Source organism: Aquarana catesbeiana, linkage group LG05 (assembly GCF_042186555.1).
Source record: "Aquarana catesbeiana isolate 2022-GZ linkage group LG05, ASM4218655v1, whole genome shotgun sequence".
In the NCBI taxonomy this organism is placed as follows: Eukaryota; Metazoa; Chordata; class Amphibia; order Anura; family Ranidae; genus Aquarana; species Aquarana catesbeiana.
The window spans coordinates 24,051,927-24,065,020 of NC_133328.1; the positions used below are offsets into that span (position 1 = coordinate 24,051,927).

The 13,094-nt window shown below is 41.8% G+C and overlaps 1 protein-coding gene across 1 annotated transcript in view; it reads left to right on the top strand.

Moving 5' to 3' along the window:
- DGKB (diacylglycerol kinase beta) overlaps positions 1 to 13,094 on the top strand; it is an 804,956-nt gene that overhangs the window by 509,939 nt on the left and 281,923 nt on the right. The window lies entirely within an intron of this gene.

The window sequence follows — 13,094 nt, forward strand, 5'->3', positions numbered from 1 at the left end:
TGGTCAGTCTGTCTGTGTGTTCAAGTCCCCTAGGAGGTAAACTGCTTTTGGAATTTGCAGGTGATTTCCTGACCCCGACAGCGTGGGGTTCACCTCTCTTAATAGCATATTGTCACAAGTTCCTCCTTGGTGATAAATATAGGCAACTGCTGCCATGTTGTTCAACTCCAGAGAGACTGATCTTCCCTTGATTCTGTGTAGTAAGGCGAAAGGTGCTAAAGAAGCTACTTGGATTCCTAGGGTATTTAAGACTATCCCGCTTGGCTGGGAATCTCCCATTGGACTGAACCGACGGTTTCTCGCAGTGTGCCTTCCAGGCTATCTTTGCCGAGATGAATAGTAATTGTGATCTAGTCTAATGGTTCTAACAGGGCGACTTCATCAGATTCTCCCTCTTCAGCCACCACCGTATACTCCTGCTCATACTGAGTGACCTCTATTGTGCTAAGAATTCCAGCTTAAACTGTCAAAGTCAGAGCGCCCAAGGGATTATTGGTATGACGACATTGTGCTCCAAAGATTGAGGCACTGAGAAATGGTCAAACAAGTGGAGATTACTGTTTTCAGCATTCCTTCGTTTTCTCTGGTGGAAGCCGAACAGAGGAGTTGGCAGAGTACCTACCGGCATACTAACTGTTAATAAACCAGCCATATCCCCACAGGGTGTTTATGAGAATCCCTTGGAGCATCAGCAACTGTTTCAGATCTCTGGATAGAAGAATAATGTTGTCCAGGTGGCGGCGCACCCGGAGAACTTGTTCTCTGAGTGGACCTACCACTGCACTGAGAACCCTTATGAACAGTCTCGGAGACCTGCATAGGCCAAAAGGCAGACTGTTAAACTGGAAATGTGTCTAGCCAATCGCAAGCTTACCAATTATGAAAGAAAGAAATATTTTGGGATGTTTAGATAGTCATCGTGAAGATCCAAAAATAGCATTTTGCCATCTGGCTGCGAGGGTTTAATGGACTCCATTTTGAAGATCTCTAAGGGGATAAAAAAGTTTAACGTCTTCAGATCTACAACTGGACGCTAGCCACCATCCCTTGCAAACTACATTCAGGGTTGAATTGAAGCCTGTATATTCTTTTTGTGAATGGAATCAAGACGAAAACCCCCCTAGTTCTGATATGTATGTATTATAGTAGCCCATCTGCCTAGAAGAATAGAACCTGCTGAGAGGAGGAACATTCCCTATCCATTTGCTTCCCATCTTGCGGGAGCAGGACGGACTTTCTGTCACTCCTGGTATGGCTGTGTTAAGTTTCCTACCAACACAGAGATTTCCTGTTATAAGGTATCTTACATCAAACTTGCCTGAGAAAACAAATGCAGCCCACAGTTTCAAACATTGTATCTACTGTAGGCAGGGATTAAAGCGAGGATAAAACCTGTATAGACAAATAAAGGAGATTTTCTCTCCGGACTTTGCCGTTCTGAAGAAAGGGTGAATATGACTTTACCCATACAATTGGCCCGCTTGATTGTCTGGATACATAGTTCAATGGAGGGAAAACTGAAGAAAAGCAGTTCCGGGCCTTCCTCTGATGAAGAGGAGCTACTTCTGTCCGCAGGCTGTCCACTCGCCAGAGTAGCGGAACTGAGTGGGTTAACGCCACCTGCCGAGGTGCCAGGATGCTCTTCTAGTGACAGGCAACTAGGAGGGGTCTGCCTGGCCGAGATAATTGAAAAAGGAGTACAGCATATAATCTCACGCCACCCTCTTCAATAACAATGATATTTGAGTGTTGCCTGTCAACTGCGAACTCCTCCAGGCAGTCTTTACTCACCAGCCTATTGGGCATAGGTATTGCGCCACAGGCGCTGTAGGACTTTTGCTGGGATGGTAGCGTTGTTCTAGAAAGAAGCGAGAAGACGTCATCCTTCGAAATTTCCCCTTGAATGGGAGCGGCCTCTAGGGCTACATTCCGCCAAAGAAGTCCGCCTTCTGTGGCTCTTGAACTTAGAGAGCATGAGCATGCACATGCGGGGCTGAAAAAAAATAAAGCAATCCGCAAAGGGAGGCGATCTTTTCCTGAAACTTACCACATGATGGTCCCCCACCTTTGAATTTGAGGGTCTTTTTTATAAATGGTGACTGACTCATGGTTTGAGGACAAATAGGATGGCCAGTTGAAAAAAACAAGGATAGCTGAAAAGGAAAATAGCATCAGAGAGCAAAGGGTTTAGAGATGAAAGAGAAAAATATGCATTGGTAACACAAAAAAATGAAAAAGTGTTTCTTTTTTTTTGTTTTATTTTTAAACAAAAGTCTAAGGGAAATAAATAAATTATTGCCCATACATACACATATGAATATGTGCATACACACACAGGGTTTTTTTTTTTTTTTTTGTGCCATACCTGAAACAAACAGCAGGGGGCATTGAATGAAAGCTCACCTGTACCAGGAAGCAGAGGGAAGAGTGATCCAGAGCCAGGCAAAGGAGGCTCTGCCTGACCAAACCTTCAGGGCCGTTTGAGCCCCTCAAATAATCCCTGGAGATCTATAGATCTACCCTGTGACTCTAACCCTCATTATTAACCACTTAAGCCCCGGACCTGCGTCGCTTTAACTAACAATTGCGCAGGTTGTGTGACATGGCTCCCAAACAAAGGTGACGACCTTTTTTCCCCACAAATAGAGCTTTATTTTGGTGGTATTTGATCACCTCCACGGTTTTTATTTTTTGCGCTATAAAAAAAAAAAAGCGACAATTTTGAAAAAAAAAGCAAATTTTTTTCCTTTTTGCTATATTAAATATCCTCAAAAAATATACTAAAATTTTTTTTTAAGCCGATACGTACTCTGCTACATATTTTTGGTAAAAAAAAAATGAAATAAGCGTTTATTGATTGGTTTGCGCAAAAGTTATAATAATAATAATAGTTATATCATTATGAATATGATTATTAATATTATTATTATTTTACATATGTATTTTAATTAGTATTTATTTTTATTTTTTTAAGGGAGTACTACTTATATGATGATGATTATTATTATTATTATTATTAAAGTAGAACTATAGGCAAAACTTTTTCCTGACGCCACCATGGCAGCATACTAGTGATAGGCTCCGCCTCTTTTCACCTTCCTCAGGGACAGTGAATAGCATAAATTAAAGGCCTAGTTAAGCCCCACCCCATTCTTCTTTCTTTCTTCATACCTCCATGCACCTGCTGCGAGCTCCGTGAGTGTGATCGCGGGTCCCGTGGACTCGATGTCCGTGGGGATACCCGCGATCGTCTCACGGAGAGGAAGTACGGGGAAATGCTGATGTAAACCAGCATTTCCCCGTTCTGCCTAGTAACATTGTCACTGATCACAGCTCCCTGTAATCGGGAGCGGTGATCAGTGTCATGTCACACATAGCCCCTCCCCCCCACAGTTAGAATCACTCCCTAGGACACACTTAACCCCTTCATCGCCCCCTGGTGTTTAATCCCTTCTCTGCCAGTGTCATTTGCACGGTAATCAGTGCATATTTATAGCACTGATCGCTGTATAAATGACAATGGTCCCAAAATAGTGTCAAAAGTGTCCGATGTGTCCGCCATAATGTCGCAGTCACGATAAAAACTGCAGATCGCCACCATTACTAATAGAAAAAAATTAATAATAAAAATGCCATAAAACTATCCCCTATTTTGTACACACCTTAACTTTTGCGCAAACCAATCAATATACGCTTATTGCAACTTTTTTTTTACCAAAAATATGTAGAAGAATACATATCGGCCTAAACTGAGGAAAACATTTGTTTTTTTTATATATTTTTGGGGATATTTATTATAGCAAAAAGTAAAAAATATTGCGTTTTTTTCAAAATTGTTGCTCTTTTTTTGTTTATAGCGCAAAAAATTAAAATCGCAGAGGTGATCAAATACCACCAAAAGAAAGCTCTATTTGTGGGGAAAAAAAAGGACTTTGATTTTGTTTGGGTGCAACGTCGTACAACCATTGTCAGTTAAAGCGACGCAGTGCCGAATCGCAAAAAGTGCTCTGGTCAGGAAGGCGGTAAAATCTTCCGGGGCTGAAGCGGTTAATGAAAGCTGCAGATTTGAAATGATTAAATATGACTTTTGGAATGACATTAAGTTGTTGAAGCCTATTTGAGATTTTAGTGATCGGGTTTATGCAAACTTTAAAAAGTTTCCTTCTAATTTTGCAATTTTTTTTGAAATTTAAGAGTGCAGCAAACATGATATTGTTTCTGAACCCTCTACGATCATTCAGCATTACCGAGATTCTTATATAGTCTGTTGCAGCACATTGTAAAACACATACTTAAAAAAAAAAAAAAAAAAAAAAAAAAAAAGGAAAAGAAAAAATCTAATCATTAACATTTAATTGTTTACACTGTGTAAGTTTCTAACAAGGTTCAAGTATATAGGTTATTGAGTTCTTTAATTCTTTGTTACAGTCTGGAGAGGGGAAAAAAAATAGTGTCACACAGCCAGAGATTTAAACTGTTGCCCCATTTTTTAATAAGATTATCAGTCAAATGTAATATTGCCTTTGACAAGTAGCTAATTTGTAATGAACATTGACATGGAAATCCCACAGAGCCACCACTGAGATTTGAACTTCAGCATGACAACATTGTCTGACTATTTCCACATTGAAATGATGTTTGTCCTTTTCTCCAAGTAAAGAACGAGGCGTTTGTAAATTCTAAAGAACATTACATGATTAAGACTATCATTTTTATTCATGAACACTTAATATTTCTTTCCGTCTGCTCTTTTTTTTTTTTTTTTTTTTTTTTAAGTAGCCACGCGAGAAGGGTATTTTGTCACTGTAAACATCTAGTTTCTTCCTCTCTTGACAGTTTAATGTTGTTATCCTTTAATAAATTTACTGGAAATTCATATTTGCTTTCTTATAGATAGTTATTTATAAACTGTGTTAAAAACTGGAGTAGTTCAGGGCTCTTAAAGAGCAAGTACAGTAACAAACAGTGGGGTTGATTTACTATAACTGGAGAGTGCAAAATCTGGTGCGGCTGTGCATGGCAGCCAATCAACTTCTAACTTCAGCTGGTTCAACGAAACTTTAATAAAGAAAAAAAACTAAAAAAAAATACTGGAAGCTAATCGATTGGTTTCTATTCAGAGCTGCACCAGATTTTGCACTCTCCAGTCTTAGTAAATCAACCCCAATGTGTAGCGCTCACCCACAGAGGGGCCGCTGGAAACAACCTTTTCCAGGGGCTGTCAGGCCCAGATACCAGTCCCAGAGCACACCGACCAAACACAGGCTTATGCCCCGTACACACGATCGGACTTTCCGATGGGAAATGTTGGATGTGAGCTTGTCGGCGGAAAGTCCGACCGTGTGTGCGCTCCATCGGACAATTGTTCTCGGGCTTTCCACCAACAAATGTTGGCTAGCATGCTCTCGAATTTTCCGCCAACAAACGTGTGTTGTCGGACTTTCCGATCGTGTGTACACAAGTCCGCCGGACAAAAGTCCAAAGTATAAACATGCATGCTCGGAAGCAGAAGCGGTCGGTCTTGTAAACTAGCGTTTGTAATGGAGAATTAACATTCGTGACGTGGCAAATTATGAAATCTACAAATGCAGCGCACAATTCTCTTCTTCTTTAATGGGATAATAATGAAGTTGCTTTGTTGGTGATACTGATGGAGTTATTGCAAACAAATTTTCAAGGTTTTTTTTTTTTTCTAGAGATATCAAGAATAATATTATTATGTTTTTTGTTTTTTATTTGTGCATTAAAAAAAAAATTAGACATGCTATCTGCCAATAGAACTTAAAGCGGGGGTCCACCTAAACTGCCAAAAAAAAAAAAATATTAAAAGCCAGCAGCTACAAATACTGCAGCTGCTGACTTTTAATACATGGCCACTTACCTGTCCCAGGGTCCAGCGATGTCGGCAGGCGACGCCGAGAACCCGCTCGGTTCTCGGCAGCTGCCGCCGCCATTGTAGGTGAGGGAATCAGGAAGTGAAGCGTTGTGGCTTCACTTCCCGGTTCCCTACTGCGCATGCACGAGTCACGCTGCGCATCGTAACTGGTCCCCGCTATCTCCTGGGAGCTGTGTGTTTCCCAGGAGACAGCGCGGAGGGACAGGAAGAGGCATAGACTCCCATGGGAGTCTATGCCGGAAGTGGGTGCAAATACCTGTCTTAACAGGTATCTGCACCCCCCTCCCCCCCTGAAAGGTGCCAAATGTGACACCGGAGGGGGGGAGGGTTCCGAAAAGCGGAAGTTCCATTTTTGTGTGGAACTCCGCTTTAACCAAAAAGTGCATTCTACAGTATGCATCAAAAAATATAGAAAATATACCAAATCAAATCATTATTATTCAACCAAAAAATAATGTCAAAGCAATAACTCCATGGCCAATAATAAATACCACACTATCTCCTCCGATTCCGCAACATGTCTGATTGACGAATGGGCGTTCAGAAACTAACTGAAAAGCACGAAAAGAAAAGCGCGAATCAGCACTCACCAAACTTCTACTAACACAAAATCAGCAGAAGGAGCCCAAATGGTGGCGCTAAAGAGCTGAAAAACCACGCAGTATGTCTAGTACATCACTAGGTTCGTAATTGTTGGCCAACATTTGTGTGACCATGTGTATGCCAGACAAGTTTGAGCCAACACAAAATTCCACGGTTTTGTTGTCGGAAAGTCCGATCGTGTGTACGGGGCTTTAGTCTAGGGATGTCTTTTTGAAGTTTTACCCACACAGGTGGGTAGAGGGTTGAGGGTACAGGATACTCCAGAATCGCGGACAGGTACAGGAGGACAAATTCCCAAGCAAAGTCCTTCAGTACCAGCCTTAACCTCCCTGGCGGTATTCCCCAGTGTGGCTCAGGGTTAAATTTCAGTACCATTAACGGTAACCCCGAGCCACACTCGGGATTGCATTGAATCCTGGTGCAGTATACTTACCTTGTCCCCAGGATCCTGCGATGTCCCCCCTGCTGTGTCCTCGGGCTGTGTCCTCCACCGGATGCTCTGTGTGCCGGGCTCCGTTCCCTGCGTGCATCCCAACGCATGGGGGCGGAGCCCGGTGGCAAATTCAAAAAGTACACAAAACATAACACATACAATACATTGTAATCTTGCAGATTACATCCCTTTATCCCTAGTGCTTTGTCCAGTGCCCTGCATGCAGTTTAATATTGTATATACTGTTTTTTCTGCCTGGAAACTTGAGATTGTCCATGGCAACCAAAAAGTGTCCCTTTACGTCAAAAGCAGTTTTAAACCAGCTAGAAAGGACCTTTCGTGTGATAGTGAGCCAAAGGGACCCCCAAATAACTTGTAGGACTATGGCCAATAGTGTAGTGCCAGAGCACAACATTCAACCAAGTAGCAGATGAACAAAGGGATGCCCAACAATACTACAGCAATGGGGGCAAAACGTATCCAACAACGAACAGTAAACGGAACACCCCAGGCAACAACAACCAGCAATAAACAACCTAGCCAGCAGATGCAAACAACACGGGTGCACCAGTAACAAAAGAAAGGCGAATTCAACATCCGACTTCGCCCAACAGGGCCTCCGGCCATAATGCCAAACTCACCTCATCGTAATATTGAACAAAGTATAGGGAACGGAGTACGCTACCACAAAAAAGGAACTAAAAAGTCTCCCAAAACGAACTGTAAAATAGAACGCCCCCTTGTGCAAACAACCAATTAACAACCCTGCCAGCAGCTACCCAGCAGATAAAAACGAGGGTGCACCAGTCACAAACAAACAAAAAAAAAAAGTAGATTTAATGTCGCTGTTCCGCCTGCCTTTTGGGGTAACTATGTAGAAAACGTATGCCTCCATACCACCTGCACCGGCATCCTCCTGTATTCCTGTAGACTTGCCCGAACGCCTTTTACTGTACTTTTGCTGAAGTATGGAAAATAGGAATGGGAGCCCTCATGCCAGAATCAGCAGGACAAGCCGAATATACAGGTTAAGAGTCTCGGATAAGGGTCTGGTATGGACTTTGGGGGGACCCCTACGCCGTTTTTTTTTAAATTTTGGTTCGGGGTTCCCCTTAATATACATACCAGACCCAAAGGGCCTGGTAATGAACTGGGGGGGGGTCCCATGCTCTTTTTTTCAATTAGTTTTATCTATATTGCCGAGACCCGACAATTCATTACAGCCGCGATCAGTTTTAAATTTTTCCTTTAGAAATGCCATGTTGCTGTCAGACTGTTCTAAACACGGGAAAAATGTGCCACTTTACAGGCATACTATAGACACCCCCCAGGCACAACATTTAAAGGAATATTTAATTTTTATTGTTTCACTGTAAGCATTAAAAAAATCACTGCTCCTGGAAAACGGTTGTTTTTTAAAAAAAAATTTGCAAAAAAGCTGTTCAAACCTGCCTGGTCCTATGTGAAAAAGTAATTGCCCCCTACCATGCTGAATCATGAATGAACTGTGATTAACCACGATTTTTTGGAAAGCTGAGTTAAATTTCTCTTGCCACACCCAGGCCCGATTACTGCCAGACCTGTTGAATCAAGAAATCGCATAAATAGAAGAGGTCTGACAAAGTGAAGCACGCTAACAGATCACAAAAAGCCACACATCATGCCACAATCTAAAAAAATTCAAGAACAGATTAGAAACAAACATGTATCGGTTTAGGAAGGGTTTCAAAGCCATTTCTAAGGCTTCAGAACTCCAGCAAACCATGGGGAGAGCTATTATCCACAAATGGACATAACTTGGAACAGTGGGAACCTTCCCAGGAGTGGCCGGCCTACAAAAACTACTCCAGGAGCATGACGACGACTCATCCAGGAGGTCATAAAAGAACCCAGAACATCTAAAGAACTGCAGGTAAGATCAGTGTTCATGATTTGACAATAAGAAAGAGACTGGGCAAAAATGGCATCCATGGGAGAGTTCCAAGGCCAAAGCCACTGCTGACCAAAAAGAACACAAAGGCTCATCTCACATTTACCAAAAAACACTTTGATTATCCTCAAGATTTTTAGGCAAATATTCTGTGGACTGATGAGACAAAAATTTAACTTTTTGGAAGGTGTGCATCCCGTTACATCTGGCATAAAACGAATACAGCATTTCATAACAAGAACATCATACCAACAGTCAGACATGTTGGTGGTAGCATGATGGTCTGGGGCTGCTTTGCAGCTTCAGGACCTGAACGACTTACCATAATTGATGGAACCATGAATTCTGAGCTCTACCAGAAAATCCTAAAGGAGATTGTCAGTTCGTGACCTCAAGCTCAAGTGCACTTGGGTTATGCAACAGGACAATGATCTGAAAAACACAACAGCAAGTCTACCTCCAAATGGTTCAATCAAAGCAAAATTTAGGTTTTGGAGTGGCCTAGTCAAAGCCCGGACTTAAATCCAATTGAGATGCTGTATCATGACCTTACACAGGCCGTTCATGCTGGAAAACCCTCCAATGTGGCTGAATTAAAACAATTCTGCAAAGAAGAGTGGGCCAAAATTGCTCCACAGCAATATGAAAGACTCATTGCCAGTTATCGCAAACGCTTGATTGCACTTGTTGCCGCCGAAGGTGGCACAACCATTTTTTAGGTTTAGGGGCAATTACTTTTTCACATAAAGCCAGGCAAGTTTCGACAGCTTATCAATAAATAGCTTTCAATAAATGAAACCATTATTTAAAAACTTTTGTATTTACTCGGGTTATCTTTGTGTAATAATAAAAATTTGATGATGATCTGAGTCATTTAAGTGTGACAAATATGCAAAAAAAATGTAAAATCAACAATGGGGCAAATACTTTTCCACACATCTGTATGTTGTATTAAGACACACCCAAAATTCTATTAAATCCAACAAAGTACACTTTTTGGTGCTGTGCCCTACATGCACCGCTAGTCAGTGTCTCTCTAAAGTTCCCCCCATTCTTAGGGTCTAATGTTGGGAGATATACTGTCTTCTGTTCCCTTGTGCTGCTCCCTCACTCCTACCAGGTAGAGCATGGACCTTTTAATTTGCCTCAACTGCCTATAGCCAGTGAATGCATAACCCCGCCCCCTCATTACACACGGCCAATCACTGGCAGTTCAGCACAGTTAATTTTTAATGCCGAGTGACATCCTACATGCTGCCTCAGGCACCCTAGTTACTTGCCTGATGAATGGGCCCTGTGTGGCTTTGCCGTAAGTGTACTATGAAAATAAAGCTTTGGACCCCTTTGAGGAGTCCTTGGTGTGCTGATGGCATTTCATCACTCTAATTGTTTTTTTTTTTCCAGCCTGTGGTCATTACAGCATGCTGCATTACTGAACAGCCATTTTCAGCAACGTGTGCGTGGGGAATATTGCGTTTGGCCATGCCATTGTGGGGTGCGTGGGAGGATGAGGGAAGGGTGGGCAAAATGCACCTTCACCTATGTAGACAAAAATCCTTGCACTCACTCTGCAGCCAGCCAATCTGAGACTCTGTAAGAGCAGTCACAGTCTTTATAGCAAACTCTGGTGTCTAACCCTAAAACCACAGCTCTAGGCAAACGGTTCCACTCACAATGTCTACAGACAGCTCTACAACCAGGTTCCCTGCAATACTCTTCAGGGAAAGGTGTCCCTCTCCAGCCCAGCTTCCTAAGGCAGTGTCATTCAGCACATTTTTTGAGTCCAGGTTCCTCCAGGCTCTCCGCCAAGCACATGCATGCAGAGGCCTAACAACAACAGCTCTTCGGTAACACAGGCTGCATCCCAGGGGCAGATGCCCCAGAAGAAAGCGCTCTAATCATATACTCCCAAATATTTATCTTCTCCCCAGCCACACCTTCTGGGAACCCCTGCCCAGTGATTGGCTGAGTTCAGATAAATATTCATAGCTCAAAAATTGATCCCCCCTATTCTAATTCTGGAAGCTTCTTCCTGAGGCAGGCAGGAGCAATAGACCTGACCAGACCTAAAAAATAATTGTTGCTCAACTGAGTACAGCAGAGCCAAAAACCAAATGTATCTAGCCTACGGCAGGGCACTACAAGTGTGACAATAAAGGTAACCTAAATCTATTTTACAGCCCCTTATGAACCCATTACCCAAGCTGATGATAAAAGTTGTGTAATGCTTATTTGTTGATAGGCTTCTAACACAGTTGTGGTGGTGGATCATGTGGTCACCACCAAAGAGTGAAATTCAAGCATTAGTGGCTCAACCAAAACACAGAAATAACTTTTTGACATGAAGAACGCTTGACTCAATATTGTCGCCTTGTTTGGGTGCTTGTGCAGGGCAATTACAGTATAGGATCAGATGACAACGTTAAAGAGCAAGGTTGCCACACATTCCCGTCATCTATGGTGTCTGAAAATAGAATAGACCAACAAGAAGATGAGATAGGAGACATCCAGAGTGATGATGGAATCAATGAGTAATAATAACGCTTATTATTATTATATAGGATTTATATAGCGCCAACAGTTTGCACAGCACTTTACAATATAAGGGGAGACAGTACAGTTACAATACATTATAATACAAGAGGGTTGGGTCCTGCTTACAATCTAATAGGGTGGGGCAAGTGGTACAAAAGGTAACTGTGAGGGATGAGCTGATGGAAGAATTAAAAGTTCAGTTGTTGGGTGGAGGTGGAATAGGCTTCGCTGAAGAGGTGAGTTTTCAGGGATTGCCTAAAGGTGGACAGAGTGGGATATAGCTGGACAGATTGAGGTAGAGAGTTCCAGAGGATGGGAGAGGCTCTGGAGAATTCCTAGAGATGAGCATGGGAGGAGGAGACAAGGGAGCTAGAGAGCAGGAGGTCTTGGGAGGAGTGAAGAGGACGGTTTGGATGATAATGTGAGACAAGATTGGTGGTGTGGCTTGGGGCAGAGTTGTGAATGGCTTTGTATATTGTTGTTAGTATTTTGAATTGAATTTGTTGGGCAATTGGAAGCCAGTGGAGGGATTGGCATAGAGGAGTGGCGGACAATGAGTGGTTGGTAAGATAGATGAGTCTGGCAGCAGCATTCATAATAGACTGAAGGGCGAATAGCCTGTATAGAGGTAGGTCTATGAGAAGGGGTTGATGTCTGCAGACCCTGAGATCTAGACTCCAGACTTGGGATGAGCAAAGTGATTTTGATGAAATGTGTTTTGCTTAGGCAGAAACTTTTCACATCTCACAACATTTCACTTCTTGAAACTACATTTCTTCTCTTAAAAGGAGCTACAAATCTATTGTTTTTAGATGTTCGTAGAGTTTAATTTTTTGGCAAATGGGTTGTTTGTATTTTTTTTGCTTTTTTCATGTATTTGATCGATATGTGTAATGTTACCCTAATTTTTTTCTTTTCCTTTTTAGCTGCTGTCTCTTAGTTGTTTTTTTTTTTCTGTGGAAAAAAAGTAAAAAAGCTAACTAGGGGCTATTTTTTTGGCACAAGCTCAGGTATTGGATTGTTCAAAGGAAATTTTCTAATCTTCAGGAGCACATTTCACCCTTGAACATTACCTTAAAATATCCACATTTTTCTCTCCACATTGACTTCAACACATGTGGCCAAAATGGTTTGGCAGAAACCTCCTGATTTTTGCTGGAATTCTGATAAAATTAAAACTCTTGATTTTGCTTATTCCTACTCGAACGTGATTGGCTGGTTGTTGTTCAATGTGGCATAAACATGAGGTTGTTCTATGGATTTTACCTAACGTGGTATATAAGCAGTGCCTTGAAAAAGTATTCAAAACCCCTTGAAATTTCCCACATTTTGTCATGTTACAACCAAAAACATAAAAGTATTTTATTGGGATTTGATGTGATAGACCAACACAAAGTGGCACATAATTGTTAAGCTGAAGGAAAATGATAAATGGTTTTCAATTTAAAAAAAAAAAAATATCTGAAAAGTGTAGCGTGCATTTGTTTTCAGCCCCCTTTACTCTGATACCCCTAACTAAAATCTAGTGGAACCAATTGCCTTCAGAAATCACCTAAGTAGTAAATAGAGTCCACCTGTGTGTAATTTAATCTCAGTAAAAATACAGCTGTTCTGTGAAGCCCTCTGTTCAATTCATCATCCGAAAATGGAAAGAGTATGGCACAACTGCAAAAGTACCAAGACATGGCCGTCCACCT